At 40.8% G+C, this 16,333-nt stretch overlaps 1 long non-coding RNA gene across 1 annotated transcript; it reads left to right on the top strand.

Moving 5' to 3' along the window:
- Positions 1–12,000: 12,000 nt before the first annotated feature.
- LOC117517527 lies at positions 12,001–15,326 on the top strand. The gene is made up of 2 exons (XR_004562752.1): positions 12,001–12,654; positions 14,573–15,326. It is a non-coding gene; the product is annotated as an uncharacterized LOC117517527 (long non-coding RNA).
- The last annotated feature ends 1,007 nt before the right edge of the window (positions 15,327–16,333 follow it).

Raw genomic sequence — 16,333 nt, 5'->3', positions numbered from 1 at the left:
TTGGCCAGTATAGTGCTTTAGGGGGCTGATCGTGGCACAGATTGAGGAAACTATCAACATCACTGTGGACATATACCACTACGCCTAAGGCAAAAATAGATCAACAGACAATGTCATCACACATGTCGGCCACATGACCCTCAGTCACCTGGAGAATAAGCACTACACCTGCCTACTCTTTGTGGACTTCACATCTGGCTTCAACACAATAATACCACAGACCCTGGTGCAGATACTCAGCACACTTGGATTGAGCACCTCCCTCTGCAACTGTGTCCTGGACTTTCTAATGAACAGGCCTCCTCCATCACCCTCAGCAGTCGGTCCCACCAGGGCTGTGTGCTGAGCCCCCTCCTGTACACCCTGGTCATTTATGACTGCATAGCAAAGCACCCAGGCTGCCATATTGGTTGGTGAATAATAACGGTTGGCTAATTAACGGCTAATTTAGCGATAGCTTATCTAGTTATAGTTAGCTTACTTTCGGTATTTCCACTTCTATTTTACATGGTGTATATTTTTAATGATTGTTCAGTTTATGGGTTCTTTAATAGATATCAACAGATAGTATCTAAGTTTGGGGTTTCCATTAGATAGCATATAGAGTATATATTTTGTCTTCCTATAGTAAGCTAGCAGGGTGTACTTTAGATATCTAAAACATATTACATCATGACTTCTGTTTCTATAATAAAATAACCATATTTATAGCTTAGCCAACTAGTAACTAGCTATAATTAAATTTTAAGTCTTTTGACTAGGTATACATATACTATTTTCTCCTGTATGAATGTTTAGGTTTTAGTAGCCAACTCCTATAATATTATGTAGTAACTATATTTCTTATATATGTTGTTTATTACCTTGATTTTGTAAATATCACTTGTATACATGCTGTCCATTTTCTTGAGCCACTTAGGTGGGTAGGGAAAGTTCCCATGGGATAAAAAAGCTTTTCAACCTACCATCCCTGGTTCTCAAGACCAGGCACCTAAGTGGATCTACTCTTCTCTATTCTACTCTTTTTTTCTTTTTTTCACATATTTAGATATACCTTAATATACACTAGTATGGTTCTACCTTAGAATTGGAATGTATTATAGAAGACATACCTTACTGAATTTTCATATAGTGAACTTTGCTCTTGACACAGTTGTGATGGGATGCAACAGCAATGAGTCCAGCTACAGGTGGGAGGTTGAACACTTGGAAGGTTGGTGCAAAAACAACAACCTCTGCATCAATGTGAAGAAAAGGAATGAGATGGTCTTGGACTTCAGGAGAAACAGACACCTAACTTCCCCCCACCCCGAAACAACAGAGGAACAGTTGTGGAAGCAGTGGACACCTTCAGGTATCTGAGTGTGAAAGTCAACGACTTCACCTGGACCAACAACACCTCAGCCCTAGTCAAGAAAGCACACCAGTAAGCTCAGACGCGCTGGAGTTGACAGTTCTGTTCTGGTGGCCTTCTACATGTGCATGGTGGAGAATATTATTACAACCCCAATTCTAGTGAAGTTAGGATGTTGTGTAAAATGTAAATAAAAACAGAATACAATGATTTGCAAATCATCTTCAACCTATATTCAACTGAATACATCACAAAGACAAGATATTTAATGTTCAACCTGATAAACTTTGTTTTAGTGCAAATATTTGCTCATTTTGAAATGGATGCCTGCAACATGTTTCAAAAAGTTGGGACGGGGAACCAAAAGACTGAGAAAGATGATGAATGTTCAAAGAAAACCTAATTGGAAACAGGTGAGTGTCATGATTGGGTATAAAAAGAGCATCCCTAAAAGGCTCAGCCATTTATGAGCAGAGATGGGGTGAGGATTACCACTTTGTGAACAACTGCATGAAAAAAATAGTCCAACAGTTTAAGAACATTGTTTCTCAATGTTCAGTTACAAGGAATTTAGGGATTCAGTCATCTACAGTCCTTAATGCAATCAGAAGATTCAGAGAATCTGGAGAACTTTCTACACGTAAGCAGCAATGCCAAAAACCAACATTGAATGCTCGTGATCTTCGATCCCTCAGGCAGCACTGCATTAAAAACAGACGTCATTGTGTAAAGGATCTTACCGTGTGGGCTCAGGAACACTTCAGAAAACAATTGTCAGTTAACACAGTTTGTTGCTACATCTACAACTCCGATCACATTTGCGACTGCGAACTGTGAATCGGTTCTCCCCCTTGGAATTGCCTGATGTGAATTCTCTGAGCCTACTAGTGACTTCCACTCCTGTCTCCAGGCTGAAACACCGGACTTTAGTGATAGGGGATTCTATCACCCACAAAGTCAGGTTACAGCAGCCGGCTGACGTTAAATGTATTCCTGGGGCCAGAACTTTCAACATTGCATCCCATCTTAGGGTGCTGACACTGCAGAAGGGAAGACAGACTAAGAAACATGACATGAGAAATAGTCACATAGTTATTCACGTAGGCACAAATGATGTCAGGATGAAGCACTCAGAGGTCACAAAAATGGACATCGAGAGGACTTGTGACCTTGCCAGAAAGATGTGTCGGCATCGATTAATAGTCTCTGGTCCTCTCCCCTCCCGGGGTACTGATGAGGCATTTAGCAGGCTGATATTAAATAGGTGGCTGGCGCAATTTTAGACAGCAAGGCTTTAGCTTTATTGATAACTGGCCTTCGTTCTGGGGGCGCTGTGGCTTGCTGATGCTGGACGGCCTCCACCCTACTGGGGAAGGCACCGCCATCTTGTCTGCGAATGGATGGAGCTCTACAGGGAGGGTAACATTAGGAATTTATAGCAGGCCACAGAGCAGGTGATTAGAGACCCTGCAAGGCTTATGACAAATGTGGGTGTGTAATTCATTAACTTAGCGGGGAAATTATTGCAGAAAATCCACTATGGTGATGGTGCAGAGGGAAATTCAACAAGTTGAGACTGTGGCCTGTTTCCGTAGATGTGACCATAGAAATCATAGAGGGATATGCTTTGCAAACTTAATACCCATTACTACATTGGACGATGTTGAAACTGAGGATGGCCCAGTGGTTGTTCCAGCAATAGCAAAGATTCATGTTGGCTACCTACAACACGCGTGGAAAACCTACTTCTAGGCATTGTCAGGATGTGAGGTCTGGTTGTGTTAGGGTTGTTTTGTAGTGTTCGCCTGCTTCTCTTGCTGGGGTTTTTCCCGTTTGGGTTTGTCTGTCTTTCTCTCTTGTCTGTCTCTGCTGGCTCTTGGTGGTGGGTGTTTCCCTCTCTCTGGCGACACCCCCTTTCTGGTGCATTCCACACACACCTGCTTTCAATCAGCACCTCATCACCTGGGTGTATTTAAGTTCCTCTGTCTGCCTTATTCCTTCACCAGATTGATGTGCCTTGTGCCTTCTCTCGAGCTCTGTTTTGTGTATTCCTGACCTGCTTGCCTCTCGTGTGTTATGACCACCTGCCTGTATTATCGACCACGCCTAAGCCTGATGTTTCATGTATTTCTGCTCTTGTTAGACTACCTTTTGTGTACCGGACCCTGTTTACTACCTCAGTAAACTATTTTTACTCCCAGAGCTCTGTTATGGAGTCCTGGATTTGTATCCAGCCTTTCTGTGGAACCAGACCTGATAGATCAATCTGGCCAATGATGGACACAGCAGACTCGAGTCCCTTTCAGCTAGCCGTACAACATCATAGCAGGCAGCTAGCCCAACAAGAGGACCGGCTGACTGCTCTCAGCTCTGGCTTTAGCGACCTAGTGCAATGCCCCCCCCCCCCCCCCCCCCCCCCCCCCCACCCGGAACGATTCCCCGGAGAGACTGGCGACGTTTTGTCTTTTATTACACAGTGTAAGCTACACTTTGAACTCATGTCATCTATGTTCCCGTCTGAAAAGGTGATGATAGCATGGGCTACCATGCTGTAGCCCATGCTGCTGGGCTGAATGGAGCCGTTGGTTGCCATCTTGCTCCTCCCTCCAGGCGTTCACCAACACGCTCCAGCAGGTCTTCCAACACAAATCCCTGGGACGTGAGGCCACGTGCTTCCTACTGAGGTTGAATCAGGGCACTCATTGGGTGGCGGACTATGCTGTCGACTTCCGCATACTCGCCCCCAAGAGTGAATGGAACTCAGCTGCGTTCCACGATGTGTTCTTCCAGGGGCTGTCCCATGGACATCCGGCATTGATTCATTTCTACGGATCTTCCAGATGACCTTGATGAACTGATTTGGGTCCTGAACCTGAATACATATTTAATAATATGTATATAATATATAATAATAATAATAATAATATATTTAATATTATGTTCTCTCACCAGATCCCTTGCACCTTAAATTCTTCTGCTTCTCGCGACCTCTGGTGGTGAAGGCTGTGGATGGCCATGATATTGGACAAATAACGCACTGCACTCAGTCAAGCCACTTAACTGTCAATGAGAACCATGTGGAGTCAATCAGCTCATTCTGTTATTCTGGGGGCATCCCTGGCTGCAACTACAGTCTCTTTTTCGACTGGGTCTGTGGGGCAATAATTTCATAGGGCCCTTCTTGCTCTAAAAATTGTCTGATAAAGATCCCTGCACCTCCGTCCACTGTTACTCCTGATCTAGTGGGAGTACCTTCCTGTTATCATGATTTGGCACCGGTATTCAGCAAAGCTAAGGCTAAATCACTGCCTCCCCATCGCGTTTATGACTGCGTGATCGATTTGTTGCCAGGGGGAGTCCGCCGCAGGGAAAACTGTTTTCTCTGTTGGGTCCTGAACGCATCGCCATGCAACAATATATTCAGCTAGTCCCTCGAAACGGGTTTGATCCCTCATCATCGCCTGCAGGGGCGGGTTTCTTCTTTGTATAAAAGAAGAATAAGTCACTTTGGCCATGTATTGATTATCGAGGCTTAAACGAAATTACTGTAAAAAAACAAACAAACAAAAAAAAACGCTATCCTCTGCCTTTGATCTCTACTTCTTTTGAGTTATTAGAAGGCGCCACGATTTTTACTAAACTAGACCTACGCAATGCTTACCACTTGGTCAGAATAAAAGAAGAGTGGAAGATGGCATTGAACACTCCCACAGTTCATTATGAATATTTGGTGATGCCTTTCAGGCTCACCAACTCACCAGCCCTTTTCCAAAATCTGTTTAATGATGTTTTACATGACTTTTTGAATAAATTTGTGTTCGTTTATTTAGATGACATCCTGATCTTTTCTCCTGATCTCAAGACCCACACCCAGTATGTGTGCACAGTCCTGCAAACCCTGTTACACAACGATTTACGTGAAGGCAGAAAAATGTGAATTCCACAGACCAACTGTATCTTTTCTGGGTTTTGTAATCTCTGCAGGAAGGATTCAGATGGACCCAGGTAAAGTGGCAGCCGTGCACGAGTGGGCTGTTCCAACGAACCGTAAGGAGGTTCTGAGTTTTCTGGGGTTTGCAAACTTTTACCACAAGTGCATCTGAAAATTTCAGTACGGTCACCGCTCCACTGCATAACGTGACCTCATCCCTACAGGCGTTCAAGTGGACCCCAGAATGTGACGAGGCCTACAGGTCCTAAAACAACGCTTTACGTCAGCCCCCGTGCTACTCCTTCCTGACCCCACATGGCAGCTGGTGGTTGAAGTCGGACGACGTCGGTGTGGGGGCAATCCTGTCCCAAATGAATCCCTCCGACAAAAGGCTACATCCTTGTGCTTTTCTGTCCCACAAGTTGTCTTCTGCAGAGCGCAATTACTGCATTGGCGAACGCGAGTCAAGTCCTGCATTTGTATCCAGCCTTTCTGTGGAACCAGACCTGATAGGCATCTTATATATGTTACTCTGGAACCACCCCTCAATCCAAACAGTTTAACTGTCAACCCCACTGAGGTCCTTAGTCTGAGTCTCATTACCATAAGATCACTGTCCTCAAATCATTGTTGATTAGTGAGCTAATTATTAATCATTACTTAGATATGATTGGGTTTTGTGAACCTGGCTTAAACCTACAGCTGTCCTCCCCTTAAATGAGGCCTGCCCACCAGCACATACGTTTAGTCACGTCCCTCATGATGCGAAGCAAGGCGGGGGTGTTGCTCTTATTATAAATCTAGGTTTAGCTAATTAGCTGTTGGGGGTCACAAATATAACTCATTTTAGCATTTGATTCTCCACTCTGCTTAGGATATTACGCATTGCCAAGGTCAGAAGAATAAAAATCAGCCGTATTACTTTGTCACTGTATATAGGCCTCCTGGCCCATATTCTGAATTCTTAGATGAATTTGGTGCGTTCATCTCTAACTTACCAACTAGTGCAGATGACATTCTGATCATTGGTGACTTTAATGTTCATATAAATAAGCCTTCTGATCCCCTCTGCAAATCATTTATGGAAATTGTGGATGCATTAGGATTTCGGCAATACATTTGGCACTCAATGCTCATTAGTGGAAATACCCTGGATCTGGTTCTCGCACGTGGGTATTGCTGTCATGAATATTCGACATCAATCAATCAATCAATTTTTTATATAGCGCCAAATCACAACAAACAGTTGCCCCAAGGCGCTTTATATTGTAAGGCAAGGCCATACAATAATTATGTAAAACCCCAACGGTCAAAAACGACCCCCTGTGAGCAAGCACTTGGCTACAGTGGGAAGGAAAAACTCCCTTTAACAGGAAGAAACCTCCAGCAGAACCAGGCCCAGGGAGGGGCAGTCCTCTGCTGGGACTGGTTGGGGCTGAGGGAGAGAACCAGGAAAAAGACATGCTGTGGAGGGGAGCAGAGATCGATCACTAATGATTAAATGCAGAGTGGTGCATACAGAGCAAAAAGAGAAAGAAACAGTGCATCATGGAACCCCCAGCAGTCTACGTCTATAGCAGCATAACTAAGGGATGGTTCAGGGTCACCTGATCCAGCCCTAACTATAAGCTTTAGCAAAAGGAAAGTTTTAAGCCTAATCTTAAAGTAGAGAGGGTTGTCTGTCTCCCTGATCTGAATTGGGAGCTGGTTCCACAGGAGAGGAGCCTGAAAGCTGAAGGCTCTGCCTCCCATTCTACTCTTACAAACCCTAGGAACTACAAGTAAGCCTGCCAGTCTGAGAGCGAAGCGCTCTATTGGGGTGATATGGTACTACGAGGTCCTAAGATAAGATGGAACCTGATTATTCAAAACCTTATAAGTAAGAAGAAGAATTTTAAATTCTATTCTATAATTAACAGGAAGCCAATGAAGAGAGGCCAATATGGGTGAGATATGCTCTCTCCTTCTAGTCCCCGTTAGTACTCTAGCTGCAGCATTTTGAATTAACTGAAGGCTTTTTAGGGAACTTTTAGGACACCTGATTAATAATGAATTACAATAGTCCCAGCCTAGAGGAAATAAATGCATGAATTAGTTTTTCAGCATCACTCTGAGACAAGACCTTTCTGATTTTAGAGATATTGCGTAAATGCAAAAAAGCAGTCCTACATATTAATATGCGCTTGAAATGACATATCCTGATCAAAATGACTCCAAGATTTCTCACAGTATTACTAGAGGTCAGGGTAATGCCATCCCAGTAAGGATCTGTTAGACACCATGTTTCTAAGATTTGTGGGGCCAAGTACAATAACTTCAGTTTTATCTGAGTTTAAAAGCAGGAAATTAGAGGTCATCCATGTCTTTATGTCTGTAAGACAATCCTGCAGTTTAGCTAATTGGAGTGTGTCCTCTGGCTTCATGGATAGATAAAGCTGGGGGTAATCATCTGCGTAACAATGAAAATGTTAAGCAATACCGTCTAATAATACTGCCTAAGGGAAGCATGTATAAAGTGAATAAATTGGTCCTAGCACAGAACCTTGTGGACTCCATAATTAACTTTAGTCTGTGAAGAAATTCCCATTGACATGAACAAATTGTAATCTTTAGACAAATATGATTCAAACCACCGCAGCGCAGTGCCTTAATACCTATGGCATGCTCTAATCTCTGTAATAAAATTTTATGGTCAACAGTATCAAAACAGCACTGAGGTCTAACAGAACAAGCACAGAGATGAGTCCACTGTCCGAGGCCATAAGAAGATCATTTGTAACCTTCACTAATGCTGTTTCTGTACTATGATGAATTCTAAAACCTGACTGAAACTCTTCAAATAGACCATTCCTCTGCAGATGATCAGTTAGCTGTTTTACAACTACCCTTTCAAGAATTTTTGAGAGAAAAGGAAGGTTGGAGATTGGCCTATAATTAGCTAAGATAGCTGGGTCAAGTGACGGCTTTTAAAGTAATGGTTTAATTACTGCCACCTTAAAAGCCTGTGGTACATAGCCAACTAACAAAGATAGATTGATCATATTTAAGATCGAAGCATTAAATAATGGTAGGGCTTCCTTGAGCAGCCTGGTAGGAATGGGATCTAATAAACATGTTGATGGTTTGGATGAAGTAACTAATGAAAATAACTCAGACAGAACAATCGGAGAGAAAGAGTCTAACCCAATACCGGCATCACTGAAAGCAGCCAAAGATAACGATACGTCTTTGGGATGGTTATGAGTAATTTTTTCTCTAATAGTTAAAATTTTGTTAGCAAAGAAAGTCATGAAGTCATTACTAGTTAAAGTTAATGGAATACTCAGCTCAATAGAGCTCTGACTCTTTGTCAGCCTGGCTACAGTGCTGAAAAGAAACCTGGGGTTGTTCTTATTTTCTTCAATTAGTGATGAGTAGAAAGATGTCCTAGCTTTACGGAGGTTTTTTTTTTATAGAGCAACAGACTCTTTTTCCAGGCTAAGTGAAGATCTTCTAAGTTAGTGAGACGCCATTTCCTCTCCAACTTACGGGTTATCTGCTTTAAGCTACGAGTTTGTGAGTTATACCACAGAGTCAGGCACTTCTGATTTAAAGCTCTCTTTTTTAGAGGAGCTACAGCATCCAAAGTTGTCTTCAATGAGGATGTAAAACTACTGACGAGATACTCTATCTCACTTACAGAGTTTAGGTAGCTACTCTGCACTGTGTTGGTATATGGCATTAGAGAACTTAAAGAAGGAATCATATCCTTAAACCTAGATACAGCGCTTTCTGAAAGACTTCTAGTGTAATGAAACTTATTCCCCACTGCTGGGTAGTCCATCAGAGTAAATGTAAATGTTATTAAGAAATGATCAGACAGAAGGGAGTTTTTCAGGGAATACTGTTAAGTCTTCTATTTCCATACCATAAGTCAGAACAAGATCTAAGATATGATTAAAGTGGTGGGTGGACTCATTTACTTTTTGAGCAAAGCCAATAGAGTCTAATAATAGATTAAATGCAGTGTTGAGGCTGTCATTCTCAGCATCTGTGTGGATGTTAAAAATCGCCCACTATAATTATCTTATCTGAGCTAAGCACTAAGTCAGACAAAAGGTCTGAAAATTCACAGAGAAACTCACAGTAACGACCAGGTGGACGATAGATAATAACAAATAAAACTGGTTTTTGGGACTTCCAATTTGGATGGACAAGACTAAGAGTCAAGCTTTCAAATTAATTAAAGCTCTGTCTGGGTTTTTGATTAATTAATAAGCTGGAATGGAAGATTGCTGCTATCCTCCGCCCCGGCCCGTGCTACGAGCATTCTGACAGTTAGTGTGACTCGGGGGTGTTGACTCATTTAAACTAACATATTCATCCTGCTGTAACCAGGTTCTGTAAGGCAGAATAATCAATATGTGATCAATTATTATATAATTTACCAACAGGGACTTAGAAGAGAGAGACCTAATGTTTAATAGACCACATTTAACTGTTTTAGTCTGTGGTGCAGTTGAAGGTGCTATATTATTTTTCTTTTTGAATTTTTATGCTTCTTAAATAGATTTTTGCTGGTTATTGGTGGTCTGGGAGCAGGCACTGTCTCTAGGGGATGGGGTAATGAGGGGATGGCAGGGGGAGAGAAGCTGCAGAGAGTGTGTAAGACTACAACTCTGCTTCCTGGTCCCAACCCTGGATAGTCACGGTTTGGAGGATTAAGAAAATTGGCCAGATTTCTAGAAATGAGAGCTGCTCCATCCAAGTGGGATGGATGCCGTCTCTCCTAACAAGACCAGGTTTTCCCCAGAAGCTTTGCCAATTATCTATGAAGCCCACCTCATTGGACACCACTCAGACAGCCAGCATTCAAGGATAACATGCGGCTAAACATGTCACCGTCTGATTGGGGATGGGCCCAGAGAAACTACAGAGTCCGACATTGTTTTTGCAAAGTTAACACCGATTTAATGTTAATTTTAGTGACCTCCGATTGGCGTAACCGGTGTCATTACTGCGCCGAGAATTACAATCTTACCAACTTAAGAAGAAATACAAACAGTATGGTACTCTATGGTAAGTCTGTGTGGAGTAGACAGTTCTCAAAAACTGAGTGACTGTGCAAGAAGGAGAAGAGTGAGGAAAGACACCCAGACAGCTCAGAAGAAGTTATGGGCTTCTCTGCCTGTGATTGGAGAAATTGTGCATTTTGCATTTTGTATCCCCAGTTGTACAGCTTCATGATAAAGTGGGACGGGGGGGGTCTTCTTTCACTAAAACATAAAATCTAGGCTTACATATCAGATGTACCTTCTACATATCAGATGTACCAAAGGGGCTGATTACTTATGCAACCCATCATCTTGGCTTTTATATTTTTAATTAATTTATATCAACTTGTAGAGATTTACTTTCAGTTGGAGTCTAAGGAAGATCATTTTTGAAGTTTTTATACTGAGATGCCAGATTTACTTTTTGTATCTGAAATGCCATAAAAAAATTAAAATGTGTGAAATACCAAGGGGCTGAATACTTTTGCAACCACTGTATCTCAACAACAGATAAGTTATGGCTTTAATTTACAGATGAACATCAAAGATTTCTAAAGAATCTTATTTTTTATTATTATTAAAACTGTTTTAATTACAAGTTTTCTAATGTAAGAAAAGTTGTTTTTTTTTTTTTTTACTTTAAAAATGTACAGTAATCAGAAATTAATTTTGAAGTAAAAACACATTTATAGGGATTTTATGATGGCCAATAATTTGAAAGCAGGGATTATCAATAGCTCCAAAGCTCTTGCCAAAACTAGGAAAACTGAGAAGTGAGTGAAGGTTAAACAACTTGATGCATTAATGTGCCATAAATACTCCTATTGTTCCATTTGAATTGACACTGAGAATTACTTGTACTTTTCTTAACCACAGTGTATGTTTTATTTATTTATTTTTTTTCTTTTCTTCAAATCCCACCCCTGCCACATTTCTCCATGCGAAGTGGAGTTGCGTCAGAAAGGGCATCCGGCGTAAAACCTGTGCTAATTCAACATGCAGATCCACCTTGGATTTGCTGTGGCGACCCCGAGTGCAAACAAGGGAGCAGCCGAAGGGACTTCCTATTAAAGGCTGGTAGCACAATACAAGTTGTGTGAAAAGACTGGGTTGGAAAACTTGACCTGACCTAACAAAAAATTATTTTTGTTGGGGGGGAGGTAAATAGACCTGAAAACGCACCAGAATGCATCTGAGAATTCAGTTTTTTTTTTCCATGGCCCACTTTCATCACGGCAAACTAAAATTTGGCCCTCGTGATCTCCTTTTATGATGATACATATCATAGAAAGTAAAACATTTGAAAATCAAGATTATTTACACAATTTCACGCTTTTGTTTTTGTTTTTTCCCCCATAATGGTTCCATTGAAATCATTTGTTTCATTTTGAACTTAGTCCAGCCAAACTAATCATGAAGAACATAAGGAGGATATGATGTGAAATAATGTGCAAAGCTTTGACTTGATCTTCATTCTTGATTCTAGGGTCAGTATATCCTGACGCTTTCAGAGGACATCGTGGAGGGTCATGAACGAGCCATGCAGAAGAGACACTTGCGCATAGATCCTAAATGCCTTCACTTCACTCCTAAGGACTGGAGCAAAAGGGGCAAGTGGTAGAACCCCAGCTCGGTTCACAGAGTTACCCCTCCCTACTGCTTACGGATAACAGACTTTAAAGCAAAGAGTGTATCTGAACAAGGTTTTTGTCAAGTAGTCTCAGCGAGAGCATTTGTACAGAAACACTTTTGAATCAGTCTCCTTTTGTTGAAAATGAATGTATAATGTCACTTTAGACGAACAGGCATTTATCGCCCATATTTGGTATATTATTGTGGATACAAACGAACTCTTGGGAAGGAGTAGGAGACACTTTACCAGTGACACAGCTAAAAAAGAAAAAAATAATGTCCTGACAAAAGCAACAAAGAAACTGTAAACAGTTGTGTTTACAACTGCAAAAGTGTCACAACTGGAAAACTGTGAAATTTTAAACCTAACATTTCAAATACACTATCCACACAGAGTGGTAAGTCTGTTGATATCATTTCTATAGTGATTTCCTTCATTGTTGACAGCCTGTCCATGTATGTGAAGCTCTGGGGGGGGGGGGGGGGGGGATTTGGTTATAGAGATGCGGCAAGGGAAGAGTAATGTTTTTGGCCGACAGAAACACTGTGTATTTTTGTCTTTATCGTTTGTACTGTATCTGCCACACAAAGAAGTTCAAAAAAATCTATCCAGGAACCTTTTACATTTTATTGTACAGGTCAGGTGAAGTTATGCCTTGGAGTGTGTGCTGAGTCTGACATTGTCACATCCACCGCCCTACAGAGTAGGGTCCCTTTATTCAGAGAGTAGCATCAACTTTGAACATGGCGCCATTTTGGGGCCAACTGTGCTGAACTGAATGAACCTTCTATGTTTTCAACATTTTTTTTTTTTAAATCAGTTCACATACAGAAACACATCCAGGTACAGGTACTATCAAAATAAATATAGAAAAAGTTAATCTGTGAAATTTACATAAATTTACAATTTATGATTTTATTTAATGATTCTGCTGCTCTGTCACTCTGTCATGACACAAATGTGCGTGACTGTTTTAAAGTTCTCTGTCACTGGATTATGCTTCATTCTGGACTAATTTGACCCTCAACAAGCTTTTCTTTCTACAGTCATCACCTCCGATTCAAAGGTAAGCTGTACAGTTTCCTTGTTTTCTGACTCCGTGTTGTAAATTGGCGAACCTTTCTGCCAAATGTATCTGATCCCGAAATGTAATTAGCGTGTGCTCTGCAGGAACTATTAAAATATGGGAGACGAAGGAGTGAAAGCAGAAAATTTCAATTTATTCTCATTTATATAGCACCAAATCACAACAGAGTTGCCTCAAAGCACTTCACACAGGTAAAGTCTAACCTTACCAACCCTCAGAGCAACAGTGGTAAGGGAAAAACTCCCTCTGAGGAAGAAACCTCAAGCAGACCAGACTCAAAAGGGGTGACCCTCTGCTTGGGCCATGCTACAAAACATAAATTACAGAACAATTCACGGACGAATATACAAGAAATGCTATTGGCGCACAGGACAGGAGGATCGCCAACACGAATACAACTCCCATCTCTGGATGGAGATGCACCTTAAACAGAGAAAAAAGCAGAATCAGGCATCAGAAAGACAAGAAATACTGTATAATTTGTCAGCATTAAACAAGGAAAAACAGAAATACTAAGGTGATCGCCAGCCACTAGCCCTAAACTTCACTAAAAGACCCAGAATTTAGGTAAATTTGAGGCCGCGGCACGCTTCAATTACTGATAAAATGAATTAAGAGTAAAAAGCGTAAAAACTGTACCAGTATGCTAGCCATATGAAAGTGTAAAATCACAGCCTTTTGCAGTGTCTGATTTAACAGGTGCACGTCAGGCTGCGGGTCCAAATCTGCATGGTGTGGGGGAAAAAAAAAAAAATGGTCGGCTATCAGGGAAATGACTCCGGTTGCACATGCAAGGGGTTTTTAATGGAAATACATTGTGATTTGGCGCAGGGGTGGTGGCCAAGTGATTAATGCGCTTGGTTTCAGTGCAGAAGGTTCCGGGTTCAAATCCCACCCCTGCCACATTTCTCCATGTAATGTGGAGTTGCATCAGGAACGGCATCCAGCGTAAAACCTGTGCCAATTCAACACGCAGATCCACCTTGGATTTGCTGTGGCGACCCCGAGTGCAAACAAGGTAGCAGCTGAAAGGACTTACTTACATTATGATCTGGCAAGACATTTTATCCGATGTGAGTGAAAAATCCGTTATATACAGTGTTTATTACATGGAAAACGATACAAAACCATTTGGACTTTTTTGTCTGGTGACTGCGAATATCCGGTTTATACGATGATGGTTTAGGTGAGTTTTACTATGCATGGGGTTGAGCAATAAATTTACCTCACAAAGCTTTGATGATGAAGTTTCTTCCATCATACACTCCTGACTTTATTTTCCCAAATGTTTCTTCTGTTAGGATCTGAAGGGTATCTGTACGTCTTGAAGCCCTTGCTGTGTCTATTTGTGCATCCAAACGCACAACAACCCGGCATTTTCAGCGAATAAATAAATAAATAGCTGGATTTACATGCAGATAGATTAACAGCAAACGCTATTTTGGCCCCAAGGTGGCACCACGAGTCATGTAACCTTTTTTTTTTTTCTGGCTCATCATGTCGCTTCTCTCTGAATAAAGGGACTCTACTACAGAATTGCCCCGACTTCCTGGGTTATTGTACAGCTGAAGTTAAACACCTCAGAATGGAAACTTTTCTAGCTTTTGAAAGGAATTATTCAGTCTTTTAGACTATTAGTCAGACAAAACCAGACATTTTGAACATGTCAGCAGTGGCTCCATAAAGTCGAAGTGCGCAGTGTTTTATCATCTTGTTAAATCGACCGTTTGAGAAAACAGTCATTAGATTATTTGGTACCACTTCACAATAAGGGTACATTAATTGATGGTGATTAATAAGCATTAACTAACAGTTCATTATGAGTTAACTAATGTTAGTAATCATTTATTAATGGTGTTTGTTAGTTAATACAGTGGGCATTAACACATTAAGATTTGTTTAGTAATTATTAATGTTCAGTAGCTTAAAAATTTAATGTTTAAACTAATACCGTAACATGAATGTAATAAATAAATGACTAAACCGTTAACTCTGAATACATTTAATGCTTATTACTGCTTTAAGTACTGTTAATATACCCTCATTGTAAAATGTTACAACTTATAACAAACTATCTTTAGTTGCCGCTTTATTTTAGATTCTTAGTGACTACATTTCTTTCAGTTTCCGTATTCTCAGCCAGTTTGACTGAGATTAAAGGATTGCATTCAAAGTAAAGGTTCCATCCATTTTTACCTGTGCTTTCAACATCTGAAGATCCAATATGTGTCATGCTTCATGCCCCTCCCCTCCCCAAAATCTTTATAAACATGATCTTTGTGATTTTTGGCGGTGTATGTTAATTTTCTTTAGTTAATCCCTGTCATGATCACCTGCCCAGTGTGCAATGAGACAAATCACTTTTACAAATGTTAGGTTCCTTGTTATTGTATATAGTGAATCTGTTTATGGGGGATGGGTTCAAAGACGCATCATATGTTGAACTGTTAGAAGAATGCAAATTATGTTTGGAGTCGTGTCTTATTTTATTTTTATTATTAATGTATACCAATCTAACAAAACTTTGGCAAAAGAGTGATTGAATTTGCCAACAATATCGAATAATTTCTTACAGCTATAAGTGACATACAATTAAAAGCATTATTTAATGTGTGATATAAATGGCAAGTTTTAAAAAAAAATCGCAACCCATCCACTTAAAACATTAATATATAGATTTCGGACAACCAGAATGCAAGCTTGAAAACCATTTAAATACTAATTGAATTTAAAGTTATGTAGAGTGCATCTGGAAAGTATTCACAGCACTTCACTTTTTCCACATTTTATGTTACAAGCCTTATTCCAAATGGATGAAACTCCCACCCCTCTAAATTCGATACACAATACCTCAGATGGTTTACAAACATTAAAGTAAACTAAGAAATCACATTTGCATAAATATTCACAGCCTTTGCCATGAAGCTCAAAATTGAGCTCCAGTGCATCCTGTTTGCACTAATGATCTTTGAGATGTTTCTACAACTTAATTGGAGTCCACCTGGAGTAAATTCAGTTGATTGTACATGATTTGGAAAGGCACACACCTTACATGTCAGGTCCAACAGTTGACAGTGCATGTCAGAGCACAAACCAAGCATGAAGTCAAAGGAATTGTTTATAGACCTCTGACACAGGATTGTCTCGAGGCCCAAATCTGGGGAAGGATACAGAAACATTTCTGCTGCTTTAAGGGTCCTAATGAGCACAGTGGACTCCATCACCTGTAAATGGAAGAAGTTCAGATCCACCAGGACTTCCTAGAGCTGGCAGTCTGTCTAAACTGAGCGAGCAG

The sequence above is a fragment of the Thalassophryne amazonica genome, chromosome 9 (genome assembly GCF_902500255.1).
Source record: "Thalassophryne amazonica chromosome 9, fThaAma1.1, whole genome shotgun sequence".
Classification (NCBI taxonomy): domain Eukaryota; kingdom Metazoa; phylum Chordata; class Actinopteri; order Batrachoidiformes; family Batrachoididae; genus Thalassophryne; species Thalassophryne amazonica.
This window is presented reverse-complemented; position numbering and strand designations above follow the sequence as displayed.